This window comes from Grus americana, chromosome 13, assembly GCF_028858705.1.
Source record: "Grus americana isolate bGruAme1 chromosome 13, bGruAme1.mat, whole genome shotgun sequence".
Taxonomy (NCBI): domain Eukaryota; kingdom Metazoa; phylum Chordata; class Aves; order Gruiformes; family Gruidae; genus Grus; species Grus americana.
The window spans coordinates 13,405,001-13,430,000 of record NC_072864.1 but is presented as its reverse complement, the minus strand read 5'-3'; the positions used below and the strand labels follow the sequence as shown (position 1 = coordinate 13,430,000).

At 40.9% G+C, this 25,000-nt stretch overlaps 1 protein-coding gene across 4 annotated transcripts in view; it reads left to right on the top strand.

The window, feature by feature from the left end:
* The window catches only part of ZNF536 (zinc finger protein 536), a 228,724-nt gene that overhangs the window by 50,390 nt on the left and 153,334 nt on the right, over window positions 1-25,000 (top strand). The window contains exons 2-3 of one of the 4 annotated variants that reach the window (XM_054841049.1): window positions 4,130-4,224; window positions 17,474-17,544. The gene's annotated coding sequence lies outside the window, so the exon portion shown is untranslated. Of the gene's footprint in view, window positions 1-4,129; window positions 4,225-10,464; window positions 10,601-17,473; window positions 17,545-25,000 lie in introns of those variants that run through there. The other 3 variants (XM_054841050.1, XM_054841052.1, XM_054841051.1) reach the window with 3 other exon arrangements.

The following is a 25,000-nucleotide window of genomic DNA, read 5'->3' as shown; positions in this document are numbered from 1 at the left end:
CCTTGGCTCCCCAGAAGTTAAAATTATGTGTGTTCCTGTCCTGTTCTCTTTGCTGTCTTTTGCTTGCTTATGTCAGGAGGGAAAATGAGAGCGGTAGTTTGTCGCGTGATCTCGGTGATGTAAAGGAGCTGCCCTGAAAGGTTGTTAGATCAAACACTGCAGATTTGCCAGGAGACGTGGGCAAATCCTGTCGTGGCGAGATTTGAATTTTTAAATACCTTGTATTTATAGGCAGACGGTTTTATGTGTTGGAGATCTCCGAGTGCCTGGGCAGGGTGCGCAGGGAGGACGGTCCAACGCCGTGGCCGTGCGGGAGGACCGCTACGTGGCGGGGACTCGGCTGGGGATGCTGCAGCGGCACGGGTGGAAACCATGCCCCAGCCTGAGAAACGTCATGTCAGCTCATGTTTTTCGGGAGCGGTGGAAAAATACTGAGATTTATTCCAACATCCCGCTTTAGGGACTGTTTCTTTCACTTCGTTTATGCGCGTAACTCCCAGTGACACTAAATGGACCCTTCGGGCCCCGTCGGTCTCATCCTGCGTTACGATGTACGTGGCATGCGTGTGGAGGTCTGTGAAGGGTGTCCCGCACGTCTGCCGGGCTGGCTCCGTCCTGTCACTGAGCCTCTCTCCCTGCCCGCAAATCTCCGATGTGCCCAGGGCGAGAGCAGCTCTGCCACGGCGTTTCAAGAGGCCCTCAAAAAGCAGCTGATAGGGAATAATGATTTAAACATGACACCTCATTCCATCAGAAAGGGTACGCTGTTCACAGAGCGCCCCAGCCTTGTCCCCTTGAGATTAGCGGGGCTTTCGTCGTTGGGTTTAACCGGGGCGGGATGTGGTGCTAAGAGCCTCGCGACGAAGCCTTCGCAGCCTCGGAATCTGGGGAAAAGCCCCGTTGTTCAGAACAAGTCCATGCTCGAGCATCCCTTTTCCCTTGCTGTGTATCAGATTTCCATCCGTAACACGCAGAAATCCTTCTGGCCCCCCCTCATCGATGGGACAAGAGATTGCTTTCTCCCCTTAATGTCCGTCATCAGTTTCAAGGAACGAGCTCCATAAGCGTGTTCAGGAACGAACAAAAATCGTACCCTTCTGCCGCGGTTACATCTCGACAGTATTTCTCTCTTGCCATCCTCTTTCTGATGGCCTTTGGGGTTGTTTCCTCTTTGGGGATAGAGGTGTGCCGGGGGAGCGGGCTCGCGCGCTGAGCCGAGCACGGCTGCGCAGGAGCGTTACTCGGGGAGGCTTTGCTGTGATCAGTGGGTCTGGGGGGGTTCACGGGGCAATTTTTTAATGCCAGCACGCGTGTTAGACACTGGTAAACTGGCCCAATTTGACCTAAGTGGAACTATCTTAATTTGTTCCCGTGCAGCTTGCTGCCTGTACCTTTAAACTATCTGCTTTCCATAGTCAGTGTCAAATGTGTTAGAATAATATTAGCACAGGTAAGTAAAATACCTTTTTATAAGGCTTTAAATCATTTCTGCTACAGTTTAATGTGTAAAGCTACAGATTTTCCCAATTTGTTCGTAAGGTTATGTATCACAGACCTTAAATCATTTAAGGTTTTAAACCTGAGGGGTTCACTCACAGTCATGAACTGGAAAGCAGATTGCAAGAGACATTGACATGCTGATCAATGACACGAAGCCTCCAAACAAATCAGTACAGGACTTTAAGAGATGAAGCCTTACTGTGTTCTGTCTGTCATCAGAATTTATAAAGCATCTTAGTGAAAGCCCCTTGAGAATCATTCCTAGAATTTTGCAAGTCATGAGCGTGTATGTAAAATCTGAATTTTTTTTTTTTTTTTAAACACAAGTAGCCTTGTAATAGCGTAGCAAAACTGTAGTCTGCGATGTCGGCGTAGGAGTACTAAGAACCTGTTTAGCGAGATAACATCTTTTTGAAACCTAACAGCTTATTATCTTCTTTGTTTCTATTTCTTGGCTTTCTTACATTGAATGAACTGCAAGTAAACACTAAAAAGGTATATCTTGAGGTTTTAAGACACCACCAACAGCAGAAATTCCAGACAAACACGCTGTCAGTGTTTTTAGACACTGTGCAACTGACAGCGTTGGATGGGACCTATGTTCGTATGGAGCAGTCCAGCAATTTGCTTTTCCTGTATGTCCAAATATTGTAACCAAAATTCAGTTATTTGAATTCTGCAATGGCGTGGGCCGCTCTAAACGGGTCCTGAATCCTGTCCAGATACGATTTCGTATTTGGGAAGACCAAATCTGGCGCAGAGTGGTGGGGTTCGTTAGCCATTTCCAAAAGCTTTCCATTCTCCCCAGCCGGCTCGGTCGGCGCTCGGCTTGCCTGCCCGCGGGTTTGCTCCCCGTACAGCTGGGCGCACCCGGGAGGGAGACGGGGCACCGCGCTGGAGTAACGGCTTGTGCCTGCTCACCACCCGTCACGCTCAGCGCTGTAAAAAGTGCGAGGAGAAGAGAGGCCTTGCCTTTTGGGGCTTACAACTCAAGTATAAAACCAGAGACAATTGGCACGTAAAAGAAAGCTGGGCATGAGGAGAGAGCAAAAAAGAAGCGTGTTCCTACGCGTGAGAAACAGTGGCGATGGCAAACCAGATGTCTTCTGCTGAGTCGTTGGGAGTTAGCTGTGGAAATGTGAGTTATAAAGGAGGGGTTTGACGCTTTTACTGGGGTAATTCTCCTATGTCAGAGAAGCTGTGTGGCAGAATCATCGCTTGGAAAGTATATGGAAGCACGTGATAGACTGGCTCGATCCGCGAGCGAGGGGGGAAGGAGTGGCGATCGGGAAAGGTTGCGGTAGACCATCAAAATGAAAACAAGTAGCCTGCGTCTGGTGCGGTGGAGAAACCGAGGGGGTGAGAAGAGGAGGTGGCACGGATGAAGCGGGATGTTCTGCAGTAGCATTTTTGCATTGGATGTAACAGGGACAAGGTAGAGTCCGGAGAGATCTTAGAGGATACGTGAAAAGCGTTGTATAGGTGTTGCGCTAGTGGAGGACTGTGCCGCTTAGTAGCGAACTCCTAATTTGCAGAATTTTTAATACTGTTTTCACCATCAGTCGCAGTCCTCAGAGTTGTTGCTTATCCTTCAGGCCAACAAATGGCATTGCCCAGCAGCGCGGTCCTGTCGGCGCTGACCGATTTGAACCAAATGCAGTAAAATGGCCAAGCTCGTAATTATTTCGCACAGAAACGAAGGATGCGGTTCTGCGTACGCTGGCTCCCACAGGCAGCCATGGGGGCTCCGCGGAGCGCTCGGTGCCTCGCTGGGAAGGGGGCGCTGGGAAGGCGAAGCCCCGAGGCTGTGGTGCCCCAACTGGGGGTTCGGAGCCAGAGCCTGCTGTAGGAAATAGTTTGGTTGATATAGAGGTACAGAGTGTATTATTTGGAAGTGACCTTTAATTTAATTTGTTAGACGTGCATAGGAATAAACATAGTTAGAATTCTCAGTCATAAATTCTTCAGATTATAGCTTCAGTCGAGTGAACTTTATTTCGCTCTAAGAACGCCCTTTGTTTTTGTTTCTATTTTGCTTACTAATGTAATGGCCCTAAATTCACTACTGACAAATATCTTGGAAGTATTCTGGCTTGGCTTTTACTGCTGGCTCTTATCTCTTTTAAGTGGGGTTTATTAGATGAGATCATCTACAAAGGACTTATTTCTGTTATAAAATGGAATTAAAAAAAAAGTAAAAATACAATTAGTAGCTGTTCTCTTTTTACTCAGTTTGAAAGATTAGAATATCAATGTCAAAGAGAATAACTGGGTTTCTGGAGTATGCTATGCAACTTTTGTTTTATCCTGTTTTGTCCTCTTTTGCTGCACCGTCTAGGGGAAAGGATCAGAAGAATTTCATTCTGTTCCTCAGCATTATCTTGAGAAGAGGTTTTCCCCCTCAAAACAATCCAGAACTGAAAGAACTTTTCAGTTCCTAAAAAGAAATGACCACCAAACACGTACATTATGAAGGCTTAAAAAAATAAAAGGTGTTAATCCCATTAATATTCTAATTCTCAATACTCTCTGCTGCTCTGTAGATTGTCTGCTTGAGGTGGCATTGTAATATTTTTAACATAAATGTCTGATTCAAACACTGAGTTTTGACATACTGAATTTCTCACAGGTTTTATTTTTACAGTTGCGACCTTCAGTACCTATCCTGTGTCTTTTAAGAATTTCCTCAGCCAGGGAACAGATTCGTTGGTTTAAGAGTAACTGGTAAGAATACTTACTTATATTGTTCTAATAGCATTTTCTTCTGCTTATGGATCTGAGGTTTTAGGTTTGTTTTTTCCATATTAAAAATACATAAAAATGAGGTACCTAAATTAGATTTTAAAAATCTGTTCTCACATTTTTTTTTTACATCTTTAAAAATATTATGTTTATGTCTGTAGCAAAACTTTTTGTTGTAGTTCTTTCCAGGTGAGGTACAAATAGATTTTTCAAGAAAAAAAATCTGCTTGGTAAAATCATGAGCATTCATCTTATGTGGTTGATATGTAAGACTTGTGTTAGAGATGAATCATCATTTATTACTTTATCAACAGACTGCTGATTTAAAAAAAAAATCCATGACACTCATGATTAAATTCATTTTATCACTTTTTGTTGGTTTTTTTTTTCCTCCCATAAGTTCAATAGAACATCTCATGCATATTATTAAGAACCATATTCTGTTGTATATTAGCATGAGAAGAACACCCATGAAAATCAGTGGGTGGAAGGGTGTACTACATTGTATACGTGATTTTCCTCTGAGCTATTCCAGTGCAGTAGAAGCTCCTGTAAAGTCTGAGAAATCAGATTGGTGTGGAAATCAGTGTGAAATCAGAATTGGGTTATTTGGCCCTTAGTTTGAAATAAAAACCTAGCTTCCTAGGAAATAACCAATAATTAATTCTATATTCTACATGTGTTAATTGATTCTTAAGTAAAAATTTCTGAAAGTTTCTGCTCTCAAATCAAATTCTTACGTTATTTCTTTATTATAATTGTTATACTGGATTGTCCACTCATTTTTATATCTTGTGAATCAGTAGAAACCGTGTGATTCAGAGGAATTGTGCTGATTTATAGCTGATGTAAGTGAGAGGATATTCAGGCATATTAAAGCTTCGGTACTGCAAATGCATAAGCAGGTATTGAATTACTGATGCTAATGGGATTACTCACGTGAGTAAAGTTAAGCGCAGACGTAAGTGTTTTCAGGATTGATGTCTGTACTTACGAATTTATATCATTTAAGAACGTGGCTCACAATTTTTAAAACTTACTAATTGAATGTGAGCTACTGGATTTTATTCTAGACAATTGACTCAAAGAATTACAGCGACTTGATTCTAGAATAATTCCATCAACTTCGGAGAAGATATGTGGATTTTTAATGCTGTAAATAAGGATGTAGTTTGACCACTTCACTGATCCCTACTAATGTCAGGAAATACTTGCCAGTGTAAAGGAGGAGCACAGAACCGGACAATTAGTAATACAAATGGTTTCAATCAAATGATTAAATAGCTCAGCAAAGACGTGGTTCGTTTTGTAATAGCATTTGGAATCCAAATAAAACCATGTGAGAGAGGTGCTGTTTGTTGTGATGTTAATACAGCAAACAGAAAACTCTCAACATGTCTTAAATTTCAGGGGGGTGTCATGAGGCCATTCTTGGTTTAAAAAAACCCCCGACAACAACCCATGAAGAAAAAATTCTAAGCCCACAAACTTAAAACACACATGCAGAAGCTCATACACTATTCTAATTAACAAAGCTTACCTTTCTCTTGACCATACCCCTTAGAGGTCGTCATGTAAACTATTTAAATTGATAGTAATATTATGCACCATGAAATTAATTTTGCATTGTATACAGTTTTTATTGTGACTTTATCTTGTTTCAAAAGTGCTTACTTTCTGATTTTGTGGATATTACTGACTGGATTACTTTTATTTTGGTTTTTACACAACAGTTATATTAGAAATTTGCTGTTTTATTCTTACCTTCTTAGTAAAAATCCTTTTATCACACAATGGGTAATTTATATCCATTACCAGCCCTTTCAATCCTTTTCAGTGGTGCTGTCAGTGCCTTTGGCACAGTAATGATTAATGTGATCTAATAATAGTGTGCCATTATATTACCTTAGTAAAACATGTACCAACATCCTATTCAGATCTACCAAATTCATAGCTTCCTATAATATTTTTGTTGAAAGACAGGATTACTATTTTTCAAAGCTGATTTTTTTTTTTTTTTTGCCTTTAACATATTTAATGAAATTCACAATTCTTTGCCATGGTAATCTTTGTGCATGCATTTGGACTTGATGGGTGAATTTTATATCACTCTGCATTATTATGATTTGTTAGGTAAATTGTTTGACACGTAAAGAGAGATATGCACTACATTGTTTTGTTTTGTTAAGGGTGCATTTTAAGCATTCAGTACCTTCTGATTATTCTGCTGTATTTATCATAGGGGGTATATTTAGATTGTAGTATGGAAGAATAAGCATAAATGTGTCTCTCTCTCTGCATTCTAACCCAGATACTGCCACATACTACAGGAGAGAAGCTCTGTGCTCCTCTGCCCAGCAGAACCAGTTTTGGTGCTCTCTCTTTGGCATTTCCATGCTGCTCTGCCAGCAGAAACGTGCAGGATGGTCCCCAACTGAGAGCTGGGAACTGGGATCGTGCAGTGCTGTGTCTGTGGCTTTCAATCCACGGTACATATGTTCGAAACCCAGATTCGTACATACCTGCCCTGTGCTTGAGGTTCAACCAGACACAGTACTGCTTGACCCCAAACTCCAGTTAGGTAGCACCAGTTCACCCTAGAAGCAGAGAAACTACTCAGAAGACACATTTTTGGTAACAAAAAATGTTGGCGCTCGTAAAAATGTAGGAGTTATGTACGGCTACCTTCCAGTCGTTCCAGTTACGGACCTGATGCCGTGTGGGAGTTTGCTGCTCTTGCACTGAGCACCCATTCCCCCGATCCTCTGCAGCAGGAGGGACTTCAGTCACGGCACTCCTTCCAGTCTTGGGTTCATCTGTTTAATAACGCTCCTAATCAGCATGGCTGAAGAGTTTGGATAACACTGCATCTTTGCAAAGCATCTTAAATCTTCATCACCCAAAGATGTCATTATTGCAGTCAGGGAGTCACATACTTAACACCGTCGCAGCAAAATCAAAATGAAACGGCATGTCCACTTTTTAACTCTGCTTTGTGATGTTCCGTTAAATATGTACTCTTACTGTTTCATCATATCACAATAAATAATGAATGAGAAAAATATTTTAATCTTGTCAATACTGGCAATGTCTAAAAACAAGGAAAGTGTGTGTATGCATTTATGTGGATTCCTTATTTGATTTAGGCTAAGCGATACAGCTGTAACATGATTTGAAATATGCAATCAATGTAAACGAAGAAAAATATTTTGAATGCAGTGTATAAACTGTGTGGTTCTTTAGACATATTTTTAGGAAAAGAAAAAAGATGATAATTGTCATACCATATAATGATAATACTACTACTGGAAATATATGCAGCAGCTTTATTTTCTGGCACGGTAAAGACAATCTTAAGCCTTGGTCATTTAAATCAAAGACATTCTCATCTCTTGCACATAGCTGATTCTTCATGACATAACAAGAAATGGGGGGGGGAGATAAAGCCTGAAATCTTGGTTTCGTATTGTCTTCAAAAGGTTTAAAGAAAGTTCAAGAAGATGCTTCGCTGGTTTTAGTAGTAAATAATTATTTACAAAACAGAAAAACCTTTTATAAAGAACTCTCCAAAATCAGTTTAGTAATGGAGACGTAATTTGTTAAAGCTCTAACAGAGCTGTACCGGTCTTGAATTAGAGCTGCCTTAGGTTGCACTGTAAGTCACTGGACTGTCTGTTGTGCAGATTGCATTATATCTTACTGCTTTATTACTCGCGCGTCCTGCAGTTGTACTAGTCAGGGCCAAGGCGGAATGAAAAACGGTGGCTTCCTTTCTTGGCTAAGAATAGCGTGGTCAGTGAGATGTTCCTCCCTCATCTCTCCACACGCAACTCAAAGCAGATGTAGTAGACTGCAGAATAGACTTTTTCGTGGTCTGAGGCATTTTCAGGGCCTCGTTGGTTGTTTCTAACGTTGTTCCTTTCAGTGGGAGATTATTGCGCGTAGTGCACGAGGCACCAGGTTCCTTGGGGTGGTCTTCTGGCCGTTTCTTTGGCGAAGTAGGATTGGAAGTCGGGGAATTGGCCAGCGAAGGATTATTTCCCATCTTGGTTGCGATGGGACAGAGGCTCTTGCGTGTCGTGTCTGGGAGCGTGGCCGGTCAGAAGAGGGAGAAGAGGATCCCGATGCAGCTGCGTAAGCTGTTAAACAGCATCATTACAGTTCACCGCCCTTGTTTAGGTTCCTGTCGTATTGCTGTGCCGTGGTCCTCAACGCACTCGGGTGGGTTAGGAAGCGGCTGCTTTTGTGTGCCTGGAGGAAAGGGCTCCCAGTAAGCAGAGGAAGAAAAGTAAAATAAAATTAAAAAGTCTTGGCCCAATTCTTGGAAGATAGAAAAGCACAAGAGGAAAGTATTTTTGGTTTTTAAGGCCAATTTTATCTCTTGTGAGGCCATCGGGTCAATGAGTAGAAGTGGTGACTGGTAATTCTTGGGTTATATTACTAGCCAGTGAATTACTGTGTGACTTTAGTAATGAAACGTAAATGTTCTCTCTGTTCCCCAGTGGGCATAATACCATTTACCTGTCTCAAAAATGCTTTGTAATTTAATTAACACTTGGAGTGCTCTTTGAGATCCTTAGATAAAAGCAGGCAAAATGAGTCAATTGTTACAGAAATCCCAATTTATCCCCATTTAAAAAAAATTACACTCTGGCTTGACTTTTTCAAACCTCAGATAATGTTTGATAGGAGTTTTGGGCTTTGTTCTTACTGGTCCTTAGAGTCACTTATTCGTAGTGATTTGCATAGGCGCAGTGTAGGTATTACTTTTTTGTTCAACAGAGTATTTTGGTGGATCATAAATTACCAGTCCCTGTGCTGGGAATCTGTTTCTGAGAGAAGCATACATTTTCAGAGGAGAATTTGAGTTGTGCTAGGAAAGTTCTGCGTTATTCTTCAACATATGCTTTTTATTGTTTTGGGGGAAAGATTTCTTAATTTTTAGTTTTGCACTGGATGAAATAGCTTGGTCTTTGTTTCATCAAGTATGTCAGTATCTTGCTGATAAATTACACATGACTGTACTATTGTAACTACAGCTATTCAACAGTCATGTACAATTACCACATCCTGTCATGGCCAGATGACTGACCAATGACCAAACCAAGTGTTTCCTTTGTACAGACAAGGATTGTCTGTAAGTACACACCGATCTACCTTTGGGACAATTCAAATATTTAACTGTATATATACTTCTGTTTGAATATATATTTTGTAAGCCAGCTGAGATGTGCAGTTAAGAAGCAGAATTTTTGCATTCTCCTCTAACCTTCAGTAAAGAACTTTTCATTAAGACAAGCACTTGCAGCAACCAAGCTGCACCTTCAACCCATCCATGTTTTCCATCTTGTTTTGGAAACAGCCAGATCTCTCTCTCTCTAAAATCATGAAACCCACCTCTTTGTTCCCAGGTATCTAATTCATTCTCACATTTTTTCCTTAGCAGCTCCATGCATTCATGAGGGGTTAGCTGCCTACCACTCAACTTTCTTTTCAGAGACTGTGGAAACAGCGCACACGTACCTGGATACAGCTGGGCTCAAAGCGAGGTTCTTGTCAAAAATGTTTATGCTCACCATTTTCCCCCTTTTAATCTACTTTCCGCCGCTATCTTAACTACTCAAAAGGAGTTTAAACGCACTTTTAGATAAGCAGATAATCTCAACAAGCATCTTACACCTAGCAAAAATGTTGCACACCTGTTTGTGCACAGCCTTGATGAAATATCTCAAAGTTATGCTAAGCAAGTCTGCCGTTCCCGTCTGGTATTAAAAATGCCATTATCTTGAAGTTTTAAGTTGTACTATTTGTGTAATAGCACATAATAGCACCTACAAGGGAGCTGATATCTTTCTCATGTTTCCCTTCATCTCCTCCAGCAGTTGTTTCGGAAGAACCCTTTTGGTCTTGCTTTGATAATTTAAACAGACAGTGTGATGCAGTTGTGACTGAAACTGAGGGCTGTCTTTCATGGGAATCTGGAAAGGCCAGAACAGCTCAAGTGATCTGCCACTGCTTTTCAAATATTTTAGAGTAACACATGTTCCATTTAACAGAAATTGTTAACATTTTTTCTGACTGTACAGCTGACTTTCTTTCCTCCTCTGTAAATTTTACTTTTACTGAACCTTACTTTTTTACGGTATCTTACCACAAAAGATTTGGGGGAAGGGTGGAGTGGGAGATGTTCCGTGAAGTTCACGCTTCTGCCCAGCTGTAGTGACAGGTAGCGGTGCTGGAAGAAGCGCCAGTGTGCAGGCGCGATGTGGGCATCTGCACGTGTGTGAAGGACTTCCTGAGAGGAGCTCACCTGGAGAGCACGTGAAAGCGTGCAACCGTAACGCTCAGCCACAAAGCGGTAAGCTGCTCTCCAATTCTCCCTCGCACTCTTCCTCTGGAATATTACATTTTTACTCAAAGTGTGGCCGCATAAAAGTAGGGCGCATCTTAATTCTCTTACTAGCGATCTCAAGCGTTGCTTTGAATGGACATTGTCCTGTGAGCAAAACACCGAAGGAAAATTCTTGCGTTCCTTTTCTTTCCTGTGGGTAACTGCACATTGCATAGCTGACCAAGTATGCTAAGGCTGTGGAAAAAGAAAATGGCAAGATGACTATTTCCAAACCCAGTAAACACACATTGCAGCCTGGCTTCTTATTTGAGAATGCAAGATTTTACTTTTTGAATAACTACTGTATTTTAACAATAGGCATCAAGTGGTTGCTATGTGATACACAACAGTGTTTTTCATGAACTTTTGGCTGCTGAATAAGCCCAGCAAATATGGGTTCTTACCCTTTTAGTTTTCTGGGTCAATTCATTTTGCACAAAGGAGAGAATGATAATTTGAGTTGTAGGCAGAGAATGTTTTCTTCACATGGTGGGAAAGATGAAAGCTGGTTTTATTTGATTTCTTTTTAAATTAAAAATTATAATTCTTTATAGAGTTACAAATAATTATCTTATTACTAAACTCATCCTGTAAGCTTGTTACAGAGTCTTTCTCTGTAAAATAATTGCTGATTGTCAATGCAAACTAAAAGTGGGGGAGAAGAAGGGGAAACATAAATATATATGTAACATGTATGTGTGGATTTTTTTTTAATGTGATTTGATTACCCCAAAAGTAAAGACCTAGGCGAATGCTTTTTGTTTCTTAGGTGATTCTGGCTGATTATAGGCCGTATAAAGGTGTTTTCTGAACTGCTGTTCTCCTCTCTAAATGCTCAGCCCTTCCCTGCTTGTGGGTCAGAGAGGACAGTGTCTATCAGATTTAGCTGGCTTCCTGATGGGACACCACATTGAGGATGCTTTTATGTTCTTATCTCCTGTTCTTCTGTTGTTGGAATCCCATGGAGCAGGATTTCTGAGAACTGTGGATTTAAAATCTGCGTGAGAGCAGGGGCTGGCACTCGATGCAGGGAGGGACAGGTGAGGTGGCAGAAGAGCAGGCAGATGTCAACAGCTGGTGGGAGCACCACTCTGATGCAAAGGTTAATGGCAGCTTATGTGGGAGGATGAGGAGGATTCCAGAAGTGGATGAAGGAGGGGGTTTGGGATAGAGGAAGGAGGGCATTCAAGTTGTGCAAGGGAAGGCAGAGAAATTATCTCTGGCTGTGCAAACGTATATAAGAGTGTGCAACTGTGTCTCTAAGTTTCTCGGTGCTAAAGATCTAATTTAATTTTAGTTAGTTTATGGAATAATTATACTCATGGGGGCTTATTCACGAAGGCTTTGGGGCAGGAAGGCAGGAAGAAGGGTGCTTGGTTGGGAGGAGAGTGAATGTTGGAAGAGTGCTGTTGAGAAAAGATCCATTGTATTGAATGAAAGACAAAGAGTTTTGGGCAGGGTGAGCAAGGAGAGATCTAGGTTAAGGATTCAAGGGCCATAAAGATAGAACGTGCTGAAGGTCACTGTGCTCTCCTGCTAGGCCTTTCTAAGCCAAGACCTATCCTATCCAGATACGTAGGAGCCCTTGTTTAGTCTTGACCAAATTAATGGAGAACATCAACTATGTGGCTGTGCTGGTTTTGGCTTGGATAGAGCTAATTTTCATCATATTAGCTAGTACAGGCTCTGTTTTGGATTTGTGCTGGAAATAGTGTTGGTAATTCAGGGATGTTTCTGTTCCTGCTGAGCAGCGCTTACACAGAGCCAAGGCCTTTTCTGCTTCTCAGCCCACCCCACCAGTGAGTAGCTGGGGGTGCACAAGGAGTTGGGAGGGGACGCAGCCGGGACAGCTGACCCCAATGACCAAAGGGATATTCCATGCCATATGATGTCATGCTCAGCATATAAAGCTGGGGGAAGAAGAAGGAAGGGGGAACATTTGGAGTGATGGTGTTTGTCTTCCCAAGTAACCATTACGTGTGATGGAGCCCTGCTTTCCTGGGGATGGCCCATGGGAAGTGGGGAATGAATTCTGCGTTTTGCTTTGCTTGCGCGTGTGGCTTTTGCTTTACCTGTTACACTGTCTTTATCTCAACCCACGAGTTTTCTCACTTTTATTATTCCCCGATTCCCCCATCCCGCCATGGGGGGAGCGAGCGAGTGGCTGTGTGGGGTTCAGTTGCTGGCTGGGGTTAAACCACGACAGGCAAATTCAGTGAGGCTTTGGGGAGTGGGAGGATGAACCATTGTCGTACTGTTTGCTGCTGGTGGTGTTATACTGGATTTGGTTATTTCAGGGAAAGTACAGTTGTAATTACTCTTCCTTTTGCTGACTGTGTACGACAGCAGCCATCAGAGCTCATCCATACACTGAAGTGCCACAATGAGATGTATTTTAAAATGAGAAAGATGTACAAATTTCACCCGAGTATTCTGGTTGTTCGTTCTCTAAGGCTCTTCTCTTAGCCCTTCGCCATGCTGCCAAAACACAGCTCTAGAGCAAGCTCCATTTCAATCCATTTTCCTCTAACCTGGCCGTAACTTCACTGAGTTATCACAGTGGTTGTAGTCCTCCATTGATGTGACTTACATAATTCCATTAGATTTGAATAAATTTATACTAATTTGTACCAGGCACTTCTGCCAAGCAGGTTTGTGGTGGTTGTCACTGCGCTATTATATTTTTTTCTTGGACACATTCAAGCTCTTTCTACGTATAGTTATTGTGGCAAAATTGTGCGTGTTTATCAGCCAGCAAAGTGTGAGTGTTTCAGCTCTTGTAAAGAATTTCCTCACAAAGAAAAATGAAGGAAGTTTCAGCATATCCCAGGTCACTGTGTCCTGATAATCTTCAGACTGTTCTCTGCTTCTCTCCTCGTTTGCCCAGTCGTCCTTCTCTCAAAAGTACCTATTGCGTCTTTTTGGTTGGGTTCATTCCAAATCCAGTTTTGAGGGACATACCCTTTCCTTTTGGTATCAGACACTCCAAACCACCCCCCGCCCCCCAAATGATGATAATAGTGATTGCTTTCTCAAATAGAAAGAAAAATTCTTTTGCGGATGACATTTTTATTTTTATTTTTTCTTAGACATTCCATGTAAAGCATTTATCATTGGGATAATTTTCCCTCTCAAAGTCATATCAGACACAAAGCTGTCTTCAGGGCTATTTCTTCTAGTTCACTGGACAGCTGTTCTGCCTGAAAAGAAAGAAAAGATCATACATCAATCAAAGACTTCAGGAGAATCCTTATGTTCTTTAACTAGTAGGAAAATCCTAACGGCGAGTTCTTGATCTTCTGACTTCTTTTTTCAGTTTCAAAAACTGCATTGATACATTTTGCAAGAGTACCTGTTGGGTTTGGTTTAAAAAAAAAAAAAACCCGATGTTTCTTTTGTGTGCGTCTTGATGCTTGGAGGGTGTTACAAACTCTTCTTCACCGGTGACAGCCACATCATAAGCAAAGGGTTTTCTTACCCCTGTGACTCGATTGATCCTCTTCTGAATGTCACTATGGGCAGAAATTAGTGCTACTTGGCAGGAGCAAGGTTCTCATCTTTGCTCTGCTGGTGCTGAACTAGTGTGATTTCCAGTGGAAAAAGACTAAAGGGCTGAAGGACGTGCCTGGGCTGCAGCCTTCCTAGCTGGTACAGATGTCTGTATTTACTCACCATTCTGCATTTCTGTAACTCCATTACACCGAAATAAATAACAGGTAATAAATTCCTTTTTTTGTTTATTAATTCATTACTAATTATGCATTTACTCTAGTCTGCGATGCTAATTTAAAGAAGATTCAAAGTACATTAAAAAATCCTTGCCTTTTTAAAAAAATAATACTCAGAATACTTTATTCAATTTACTAAATGATGTGTACATGCAGCAACAGAATTGAGTTTAGCATGTGTCCTTTCATCTGTAAGCGTGGGGTGAAACATGTAAGTGAACTTGGATGCTACCGTTTTATCCTGGCAGTGCTGGAAACCACATCCCTGACACGGGGTTTTCTGGCCTCGTCATGGTAGGTGTGGAGTGCTGGAGCACGTTTGCACGGTGTGGAGCAGCACAGTGCAGGTAGACCGGAACCTAGTGAAGGCTGTCTTGGAGACACAGTAGCCCAAGGGAACTATTAAGCTAACTTGGACATTTTTGCACAAGGAAAAAAAAAAAAGATGACAAAACTAAACTCCAAGAAGACTTTTTTTTTTATCGACCTGTTGGTGCTCTTCGAAGACTTCATTAGCGGTTTGTTACGTGTTCGTGCTATGTTAGCGTTTGATGGTATCTTCAGAGATAGCCCAGTCAGCGCTACGTGGGGCTCGGCAATATACAGATGCGCAATGTTTCCATGTGTGTTGGTGAAAGAGACCCTCTGTTCTCTAAGCTGTCAGACTTTGACTTTGGTAAGGCTTTGCACAGGCTGCCTGGGCTGGATTACTGCAAAATTAAGGCATGATGCAGCTAATTATGCAGTGAAAAAGAGGTATGAGAAAGGAAAGATGTGCCGGCATAATTGCAGTAAATTCTTGTATTTACATATACTTACAGTTGTCCTGATCCAGAATTTCCTGAGGCAAATGAATTTATTGATTTTTAGCAGATCTTGGATCATATCGCTTGCCATATTGGATAGGAATGTTGGGCCATCAAGCGCCGTTGATTATGACCAGGAGCAGAAGCTTTAGAGGAGGAGGCAAGAAACCCCGTGATCAGTCATTGCAGGATAAGCTCTCCTTAAGGATGTTGTAATTATAAGCAGGACACATGGCCAGTGTGTACAACGTGATGGTTCCAAACCAAGGGAAAACAATGGGGATGATTTAATTCTCTTTTGCTTTGAAATAAAGAAAGCTCAGTTTTATTTAATCAATAGACTCTAGGGTTTGATGTATGGATGAAAACTTACAATCAGTGGAATAATATTTCTGGTTAAGCACTTCTCATCAGGAACTTGTTTGACCTGTGAGCTGCTTCATTTTTTAAACTTGGATGTCTCTATTATAGAACTTCTGAAGATTCTTGCAGTGCCAGCATGGGGAGTGTGTGTGTGCGTTTTAATACGGATGCATCTTGTAGGAAAGGAGATAAACCTTTTTCTTTGTACACAGACACATACATGATTTATCAAACATATTGTATTACTCTGTCTTTACAGTAAAACATACAGTGGATGTGAATTACTCTATCTGTGTAGGATTAGAAACTCTGATGTTCTGTCTTGTATTCAGGAAGAGGATTACCCTGCAGATAACGTGCAGATAATTTACTTTTAGTGAGGCATTGCAGCTTAAGGACAAGCAGAATCAACTTTCTTGAGGTAAAAGGAATAGGAATTGGTGTGGAGCAATATAGTGTACTTGACCACTCACAGGAATTTCAAGATGACATCAGAAATATATCATTCTATATTTATTGAACAGTCATCTTGTCAGTCATCCTAAAATGATCTTTTGATTTAAAAAAAAAAAAAGTTGTAAATGCTGAGTACTTTGAAATTCACCAATTTTATTGCATATGATTGGCAGCTTTAAATGCCAACAGCTCATTTAAATGTGAAACATCTGTACATTATTATTTAGGGATTTTTCATCTGTTGATTTTTTTAGAAATGAGGATTTTGAGTCCTTGAATGCACAGTTGTATATTACTTATATACAAAAGCAGTCAGTAATGAAGGAATAGCCCTAAAATATACTGTATATGGTTTGTGATTAAGGTAGGAAATGCACAGCGTATGAAGAAATACAGTATGCATTGCATTTGATTTTAGGTGTGGCAGCAGCAATTATGATTTCATAACAGTGGGAGTAACATGACAGTTCAAAAGCTCAGTGAGAAGATTATGGGTTTTTTATACACAGCGATGTAAATTCTTAAAATAACAATGTAATTTTTACATTTCTCACTGGATATCAGGATAATCCAATTTAGAACAATTTATTCTCAACAGGTATGGTGAAAATAGATATATCATTGTGGAGCGTGGTATAATACATTAATTTTTATGAGTGAGTTATGAAGATGTACAACTCAGGACCTAGGATAAACATCATATTCCTTAATTAATCCATTACACTATGGCACATATGTGCCACTTTTATTACCCTAAAATGAAAAATGTAAAAAAGAAAGGGGGGGGGGGAAGCCCCCACAATGCTGCTTTTTTCCCCTGTATTAGAAAACCTTTCTTCTAAAATCATAACCATGTAAAATGTAATGCACCAAACACTATTAATGAGTTAGACATCTAAATTCCTTGAAGACTTGTAAGATAAAGAGCCATCATCTTCTGGTAATCACATTCAACTACATTCTTTAGCTCAAATGTTTTAAAGCTTATGGATGCAGTTCCTACAGGTTTAAATGAATCCAGACCACCTAAATTCCAGCTAGAGAATGCAGGTGAATCTCTGATTGAGCAACAATGTAGGAGCAGAAGTGGAAAATTAACGAAGAGGGGGAAAAAAAGAACTATCTGCCCCTTTAATATCTCACAATGCAGTATTATAGATGCATACAGTTTATGAAGCCACACATACAAATCTACAATGAATGGTTTTCCCTTATAGGTCTTATTAAAGCTTTCAGCCAAGATTCTCCGTTCTGCCCCATCACAGATCCCCAGCAAATAGGATGTATTTGTTTAAAGGATAGGAAACTCGTGATTTCTGCAGGACGGATGGCAAAACGTCCACTTCTGCTTGACTCCACTAGCCTCAGCTTAGGAAGCTGTTCCCTTTGGCTCAAGTGAGGGTGGGTGTCACGTTTTAACCGCAGACTTTTGTTTACAGATGGGGACGAATATTAGTCTTGTAATTATAAATATTTTGCATTTACAGTAAAGGAGCTACAAGAGTTTTCGTCATCCGTTGATTAAAGACTTGAACCTCGCCGCGCTCCGGCCAGCTCGGTAAGTTGTGCGAGCCCTGCAGATGAGAGTAACGGCAGTTTGGGAAGGTGGGGTGACTTTCTGAAATCTGTCGCTGGCAGAGCTGTCCGTGGCGCATCTTGGAACAGGCTCCAGATCTCCCTCGCTTCTTGGTCTATGGCTTCTCCTCAACACAATGTATCTATTTCATTATCTAAATGGGTTAATTGTTTTTCCAAAATCTGTTATTTCATCTCGTATTTATGTACTGGAGCTGGATGCTGAAACAATAACGTGCAACTTGCCTTCTAAACTAATCAGAATTTCCTAATATCAAACCTGTAAGTTTATGACTTTTTTGTGTGCCCAAGAGCAAATGATCTTTAAGATATCTATGTGAATGCATTTTAATGTGATTTCACAATGTTAGGCTATCTGTCACTATCTGTCATTTCTAAAATCTGATACTAATAGAATTTAGTATTTGTCATTTTACAGTGAAATAAGAATAGATATAAGACAATATAAACCAAAACACTATTAATGAAAAGTCAAATTAGAGATTCTTGCGTATTGAAGACATTAAATTTAATACAAATTAGCACAATACAAAGGAATATGTTTTTCTGCTATCTCAGCATTAAAAGAATAGCACTGCTTTTCTCCATATGTCTGTGTCACCAGGTTGTTATTTCTTTTGTTTAGTCATATAATAGAATGTGTTGAGACATATTATCCTCAACTTGTGTAACAGCCTACAAATACTGATTGCAGTTTGAGCTTGTTATGGAAAAGTATTGCCCTGTGGATTGAGAAAATGACCAACAGCGGACTATAATCTATGAAGCTGAGAGTAAAATTGCCAACTAGAGGTCATTTTTCAAACCAAGGGGCAATAGTTTTCTACTATAAACTGAATATTACAGTCAGTATATGTTTTATTAAACCATTTCAGAAACTTGGGAGCAGTTTCATTTAAACTTCTTGCTTGATGTGGCTCAGAGAACAGACCCAGGGCAGCTCACAAAAGAGGCCTGGCATAGCCTCTATAATAAATATTCTGTATACTCAGTAATTATGAAGGCTTTAGAGCCTTAATGGTGAACGGCCATATCCTGCCACCATTCTGCATCCTTAGCAGCAATTGAAGTCATTAAGATTTGTGTATAAAAATCAGCGCAGGCCGCTGTTTCTCACCGTAATACTATGACAAACTGGGGCCAAACTATATAGAAAAGCCAATTACGGCTATTACAGTCTAAAAGATTAAAAGAAAAACACCTTTTCCCTCCTCCATACCCTTCCATTGTTTTTCTTTCCTACCGAAGTATGTAGACAATGGGTGTCTGTTGGCACTCGTATGGGGGTGACTGCCTAGTGCCTTAGTCAATAGGAGGATTTCTGTTCTGCAACAACAGAAACAACAGTAACGTGCACGGGCAAAGTGAAGCCTTTATGCGCGTGCAAGGTGTGGTAAAGGAGGAGGACAGAGTTCTGCCATCCTGTGCCTGGGGAACAGACGTGCTTTCTGCAGCCATTGCTCTCTCCGAGTGACTTTCACTGTTAGTAGGCTGTCCGTCCAAAATCCTCGCTGGGGTTCAGGTTTTAGAAACGCTCATAGGGAGTTCTAGGCTCTCTGCAAAACAGAGGGGCCAGGAAAAGTGAGAGACACCGTGGTGGCTTGGGCAGAAGGGAGACAAGTAACATCTTTCACCTTTTCCTCGGGAATCCCTGATGGAAGCGTTCTGTGTAGAGCTCCTTGTGGGACTTCTCCGTGGCTGCCTCTGTAAGCTTTGATGTCAACTTGTTGTCTACCTTGCAGAATTTCGAATTTTCTATTTTGGGGCAAAGGTCACAGGCTCATCTTGGTTTCATGGCATAAGCATGTCACAGTCCCATACTACTATGTTGTCAGCAGCAAACATATTTAAGTTACTGCATGCCTAAGTTGCAAGTTCACTTGCCACAATTATGCACGTAAATCGTGCATTCATATAACCGTAATTAGAAATTTCTATCTGCACTTGCCAGATTAATGCATAGTTACAGCTGTAGCATGGGCAAATTAGGGGCAAAATTTGTTTTTGCACTTTGAGTTTTTAAAAACAGACCTTACATCCATATGTGTGTATATTATACAGACACAGGCATAATTTTCTAATGGTCATAATTTTAAAGGTCTGCATAAAACTTCGCCACCTCGGTAAGGGTGATGGATTAGAATAATAAAAATTGGAGCAGCAAAAGACCTGTTATACATCTAGTCCATCTTCTGGACATTAGAGGATTGTTCCCTACAGGGTATTTGCTAATACTTTCTCCAGAGCAGGTTTAAATGTCCCGAGCAGTGAAGTTCCCACTAAAGTTTCACAGATATAATTGAAAGGATATTTTTTCTGACACTTTATCTTCAAGTGATCAGTTTCCCCTGTTATGCTGGTCGTAACTTCAGGGACCTGTCCTGCGTGTATCTCCTTGGTGCTCCCATGCTTCTAAATGTTTGCAGAAAGTCGCTGTAAATTACTTTGGTATCGACAGTGCCCTTTTCTCTCATCCGCTACCTAGCACTGTGTCCCTGGGCAGACTGTGGGTTCCCTCCCCCCGCAAACCTCTCTCGTAGATCAGAAGGCTGGGCCAAAGTAAGATGATACTATTAATTTAATGTTGCATATGTTGCATAATATACACACTCTCTCTATATGATTATGTATCTAGTCTGTGTTCATTTCTAGGAGGATGTTTAGAGGTCTGTCTGATTGTATTGGGCACTGTACAAACATAATTAATCTCATTTTTAGTAATGCTTAGCTCCATGCTGAGGGTGTAGAAATATAGGGTTATTAGTTACTAGAACATTTTTATTATGCACTTTCTGTTTTGATTGACAACTATTAGTATTTTAAGATGACAGAACTGAAACTTATGCTGCCGGATAACATCAAGTATAATGTATGCTAAGTAAACAGAAGCATGTGAGCAGGATAATATTTATTGTATAGTTACATGGCAACGTGGTAAGAGACTAGAGAGAGAATTATTCTTCAAGAAGCATATTTGATACTTTACGCTCTTTCGAAATAGAAACATAAAACTGAGCTTTGCACCCTGTTTCCTCAGGGTAGGATGCAGGTTTGTTGTCTATCCTGGCTGGGTTGTTCTCGAAAGCTTCCATTCTTCATCTTCCTTCTCTCAAATTGCCTGTGTAGGAGAGGAGTAGGAGAAGATCCCTCTGAGATGAATTTTATAACTCTTCTGCTTTACCATTTGATGGCTTGCCTTGCAGCTTCAGCCGAAATTTGTACTGAAGCCTTCACATCCAGTCCTCTTCCCAGAGAGCTGGGCTGCCCAAGTAGATGAAGGTCTGGAGGGGCGAGCGGTACAGGCAAGAGAAGTGGTGTGCAGTGGGAGATTCACGAGGAGAAGGATGGAGCCGCTGTGACCAAGTCGGGTTGCAGTTTCTCATTTGGCAAAAAAATCAATAATAATTTTAACTGAGTAAATAATAATTTTGTCTCCAGAACAAAAAGAATAGTTACTATGAAGTATGTGCAAATTTTCCATGTATTTCTAGTGAATATTTAATACAAAGCAATTAGAGGCAGGGCAAGAATTATATAGCTTTTAAAAACCAATGAATAAAGAGACTCTTGTTTTCGTGACACAATTCACCCACCTAAAATTACTTATGGAATTCAAGTTAAAAGGAAGAAGCTGGAACGTGCAGACCCTGGTTCCGAAGGTTGTGCTTAGGTCTGTGTGCATCGACTGCCGGGCTGGAGCCAAGCCTGGCTTTAGAACGGGGCAGCAGAGATGTGCATCTTCGGAAAACATCTGTAAACAACACAAACTAAGTTAATGAAGAGGTCAGTTCTTGCGCTGTGTGAACAAGTAAATTGAAAGGTAGCAGGAAGACTCTGGGCTCTATTTATTTTTAAATACATTAGTTTCAGCTTGCATCCTGTTCAGCAACAAAGTACTCGGTTTTGTGTTGCAGAAAGTTCGTCAGGCACAGAATATATTAGGCAGGCGTACCTGGTTTAGCTTGTGTAGTGAAAGGAATAAAGCTATGTTAATCTGGTGTTCCGCTTGTGCTAATTTTTCCTAATTTTGACCTAGCTTGACTATTTCAATGAAGTACCATGTGTACCTATCTTTAGTGGAAGAAATTCTAAGCAGCAACTCTTCAAATCGTTCTCAATTCAGGGTTTTCTTTAAACACGTGACCAAGAATGACTGCTTGTGTCCTTTGCACACCATCAACACAAGTAGCTGTAGAATCACAAGACAGTATCATTAGGCAGTCGGTTTTGGCAAACTCAGATTAACTGGAGAAGAGGAGGAGAATCAGTGGGATTGATACATTTCACCGTTATTTAGTCTCTCAGGAAAATGACTTTTTCAAGTCATTGAGACCAAAACATATCCTGAGTGTGAGGTGTTTTTGTTTTTCCCTGAGCATGCCTCTACAATACGGTGCCTGACTCGTAACGGGGCTGTTAGGCGGCACTTTTGAACAGTTGCACTTTCGAGCTGCAATTAGAATGTCTTTAAACATAAAATTATATTAAAAACCAAACTAATCACGTAGCATTTATTATGAACTGTCTGGTCAAGTTCAGCATTCATTCCGTTAATATCATACGTTATTGTTGGAAAATTCTCTTTTGGACTATAACCTCTTCTTCTCTCTTCAGTGTAAGTGGTTGACTGCTGCAGCATTCATCCAGTGCACCTTTTGTATTTGCTTCAGCTCTTCATTCCTTGGAAGTGGTTTTCCTATTGACTTGTGCTTGGCAGCAGGCTGATGCCATTAAAAAAATACCGGTATTAAAATGCTTATTATGAATCTTGATTGGTGAGAGCACTGAAGGTGCTTGTGGAAGTACAGTTTGTGAATAGTAGTTCTTGTCGATCAAGACAATGTGCCATTGTGTCTGACGTACTTGTAAATTGTCATCAATCCTGTCACTAATCCCTTCTCGTCCATCTGATGCTCATGGTTCATCTCTTTTGGGCATTAATATTCACGTTTCGGGATGATACATCTAATGACCGGCCTCGCTTTGAGGGAATAGTGCCACATTACGACGGAATAAAGTGTCTTGGGTAAATAAGCCAGTCAGCACGAGAAGAGAATAAAGCTTCATCTGGCAGGAAAGAAAATGGAGAGGAAAAGCTGTGGTGCTTGATCGCTATCGAAAGCAAAGGCACTACCTGGTAGAGTGTACATGAAGAAACGTGCCACCTGCATCACATTTGTAGTTAGTGAGGGTGGTTATGTGAGGGCTGGGATTATATTAAATGCCCTTCAGGTGAGCTTTCTGGATTCTGCGGCCACGGTTCCTGTAAACTCCTCCCGTGCAGTCCAGTGGTCCTTTTCTGCGACTCTCTCCCCCATCCCGCTGGGGGATGCAACTGCCCAGTGCGAATTGTAATGCTTTGTCCTGAGATTCAGGGAGAATTGCGTCAGAGATGTTGCTCGAAAGGACCTCAACCACAGTCTTAGCTCATCCGGGTCAGGACTTCAATGCCAGTACTGTTTCCATTTGAGCATCTTCTTTGTCTCCTGTAACTTAAATCCTACCCTCAAATGCTTGCTTAGGGATGGCATTGATATTCCATGGGAGCTGCAAATGCATCAGAGATCAGATGGAAAATATGTATATAATGTATCTGTGTATTGTTCGTGGCAGCTAGGCATAGTAATGGAGTAACGCTTTAATATATACAGTACCTTTATTATACAGGCAAGTGGAAAAAAAGTGGATGTTTCTATTTATCAGTTGTTTTTTTGTCTTGGGTGTTTCTATCTTTGACTGATACAAATATTTTGGAATCTAAACATATCTCCACAATACTGTTGTGTCTTTGTTCTGGATTTCTTTCATCTTAACTTATCAACACAGTATATGAGCCATTTTATCCTACAGCGTGATCATCATCCTAGTGTGTATTTGCTCATTAATGTCAGGTTAAGATCTAAAGTATATGTCAGGTTAAGATACGAAAGTAGGAGTGAAATTTCTTTTTTTTTTCTTGTGGTTTGTACTAATTTTTTTATACTAATAATGATGGAAACTGCAGTACTGTGGCGCTTTTTTGGGAAAAAAAAGTATACGTGTTTTCCCACAGGTGTTGTACTGCTTCCAGTCTTGGGTTGGCTTAAATATTACTACTCAAACACGACCTTAAAACAAAAACTTTGACCAAGTTTCTGTACTGGGGAATATTTTTTTTTTGATGTTTATTGAAATAATTGAAATATCCTAATAAAATGTCCCTTAAAAACAAACGTATGTGAAATGCATATTCTACTATTTGTATTTTGTCACTGGACAGATTTCCTTTTTTCCACCCGTGTCCATTGTATAAGTTCACAAACAGTTGGTAAGGTCTGTTTTCTATATGCCTGATATTCATAGTCAAGAAACTTTGAAAAGAGAAGGTAGCAATGGAAAAATGTAAGACCTTATAACTTTTTTAAAACTGTTTTTGGTTGCTGACAGACACATATTTGTTAAATGAGCCCTTTTTTCTTTTATTTTTTTTCTTCACAGAGCACCAGCTTTTGTCTTTTTTTAAAAAAACATAAAAAACCGAAACTAAACCCTGAAATTTTCCTTGAAGAGTGCAGACAGAAGAAGGGTAGGGGGATGCGCGCGTGGGTCAGGGAGACCGCGACGTGCGCACTGGGGTTCGGGTGTTTTGCCTGACGTAACTTCAGGTGTTGAAAACTCCCCCAGTTGGCGCCCGCTCCTCTCCACTAACTAACCGGGAGCAGAGTTGTAATAATCCTGGCCAAACGCAGCAGGAGATGCCCACGTAGCAGCGGAGGGCGAGTAATTTGGGGAGCACGAGGAGAGGAGCGAGGCTAACCTGCGGCAGGCCCCCGGGCAGGGGCGGGCACGGATGCTTGTGCTGAGAGCCGGGGTCGCGGGATGTTGCACACTCGGGCAACACCCTGAAGCACAAGGGGAACGTGACATGCGCGACTCGCTGCGGGGGGTCGGTGGCGTGCGAAGGCGTTAGATGGACCGGTCTCCTTCAGAGCTGCGCTTTTTTTTTCCTTCTTTTTTTTTCCTTTTTTTTTTTCCTCTCTTCAGCTTAACCAGCCTTATTTTTATTCCTCAAAATTGTTCTTTCCTTTTGTGGGGACAGTTCACCACTCGCAAAAAAAGAATAGTTAAGAATATGTTTTGCATTGAATGTTTCTAGCTTGATTGACATAATTTCTAGCATGTATATTTTCTGAAGTTTTCAGGGGAAACTATGCAAATGTTTTGATGGAGTTGAAATGTCTACTTTACATTCCATGTTTTTAGATCCTTGCGCTGTATTGTAATACAGCATATTAAGACATAAATGACAGAATCTAAGGACAGTGTTTTGACTTTTCCAAGGTAAACATTTCCATATTGCAATGTCAGTTTTGGCCCGTTTTGGGTCGGAACCAAATTTTCTGCTGCAAGCTTCCTTTTTAACAGATCTACCTATGATA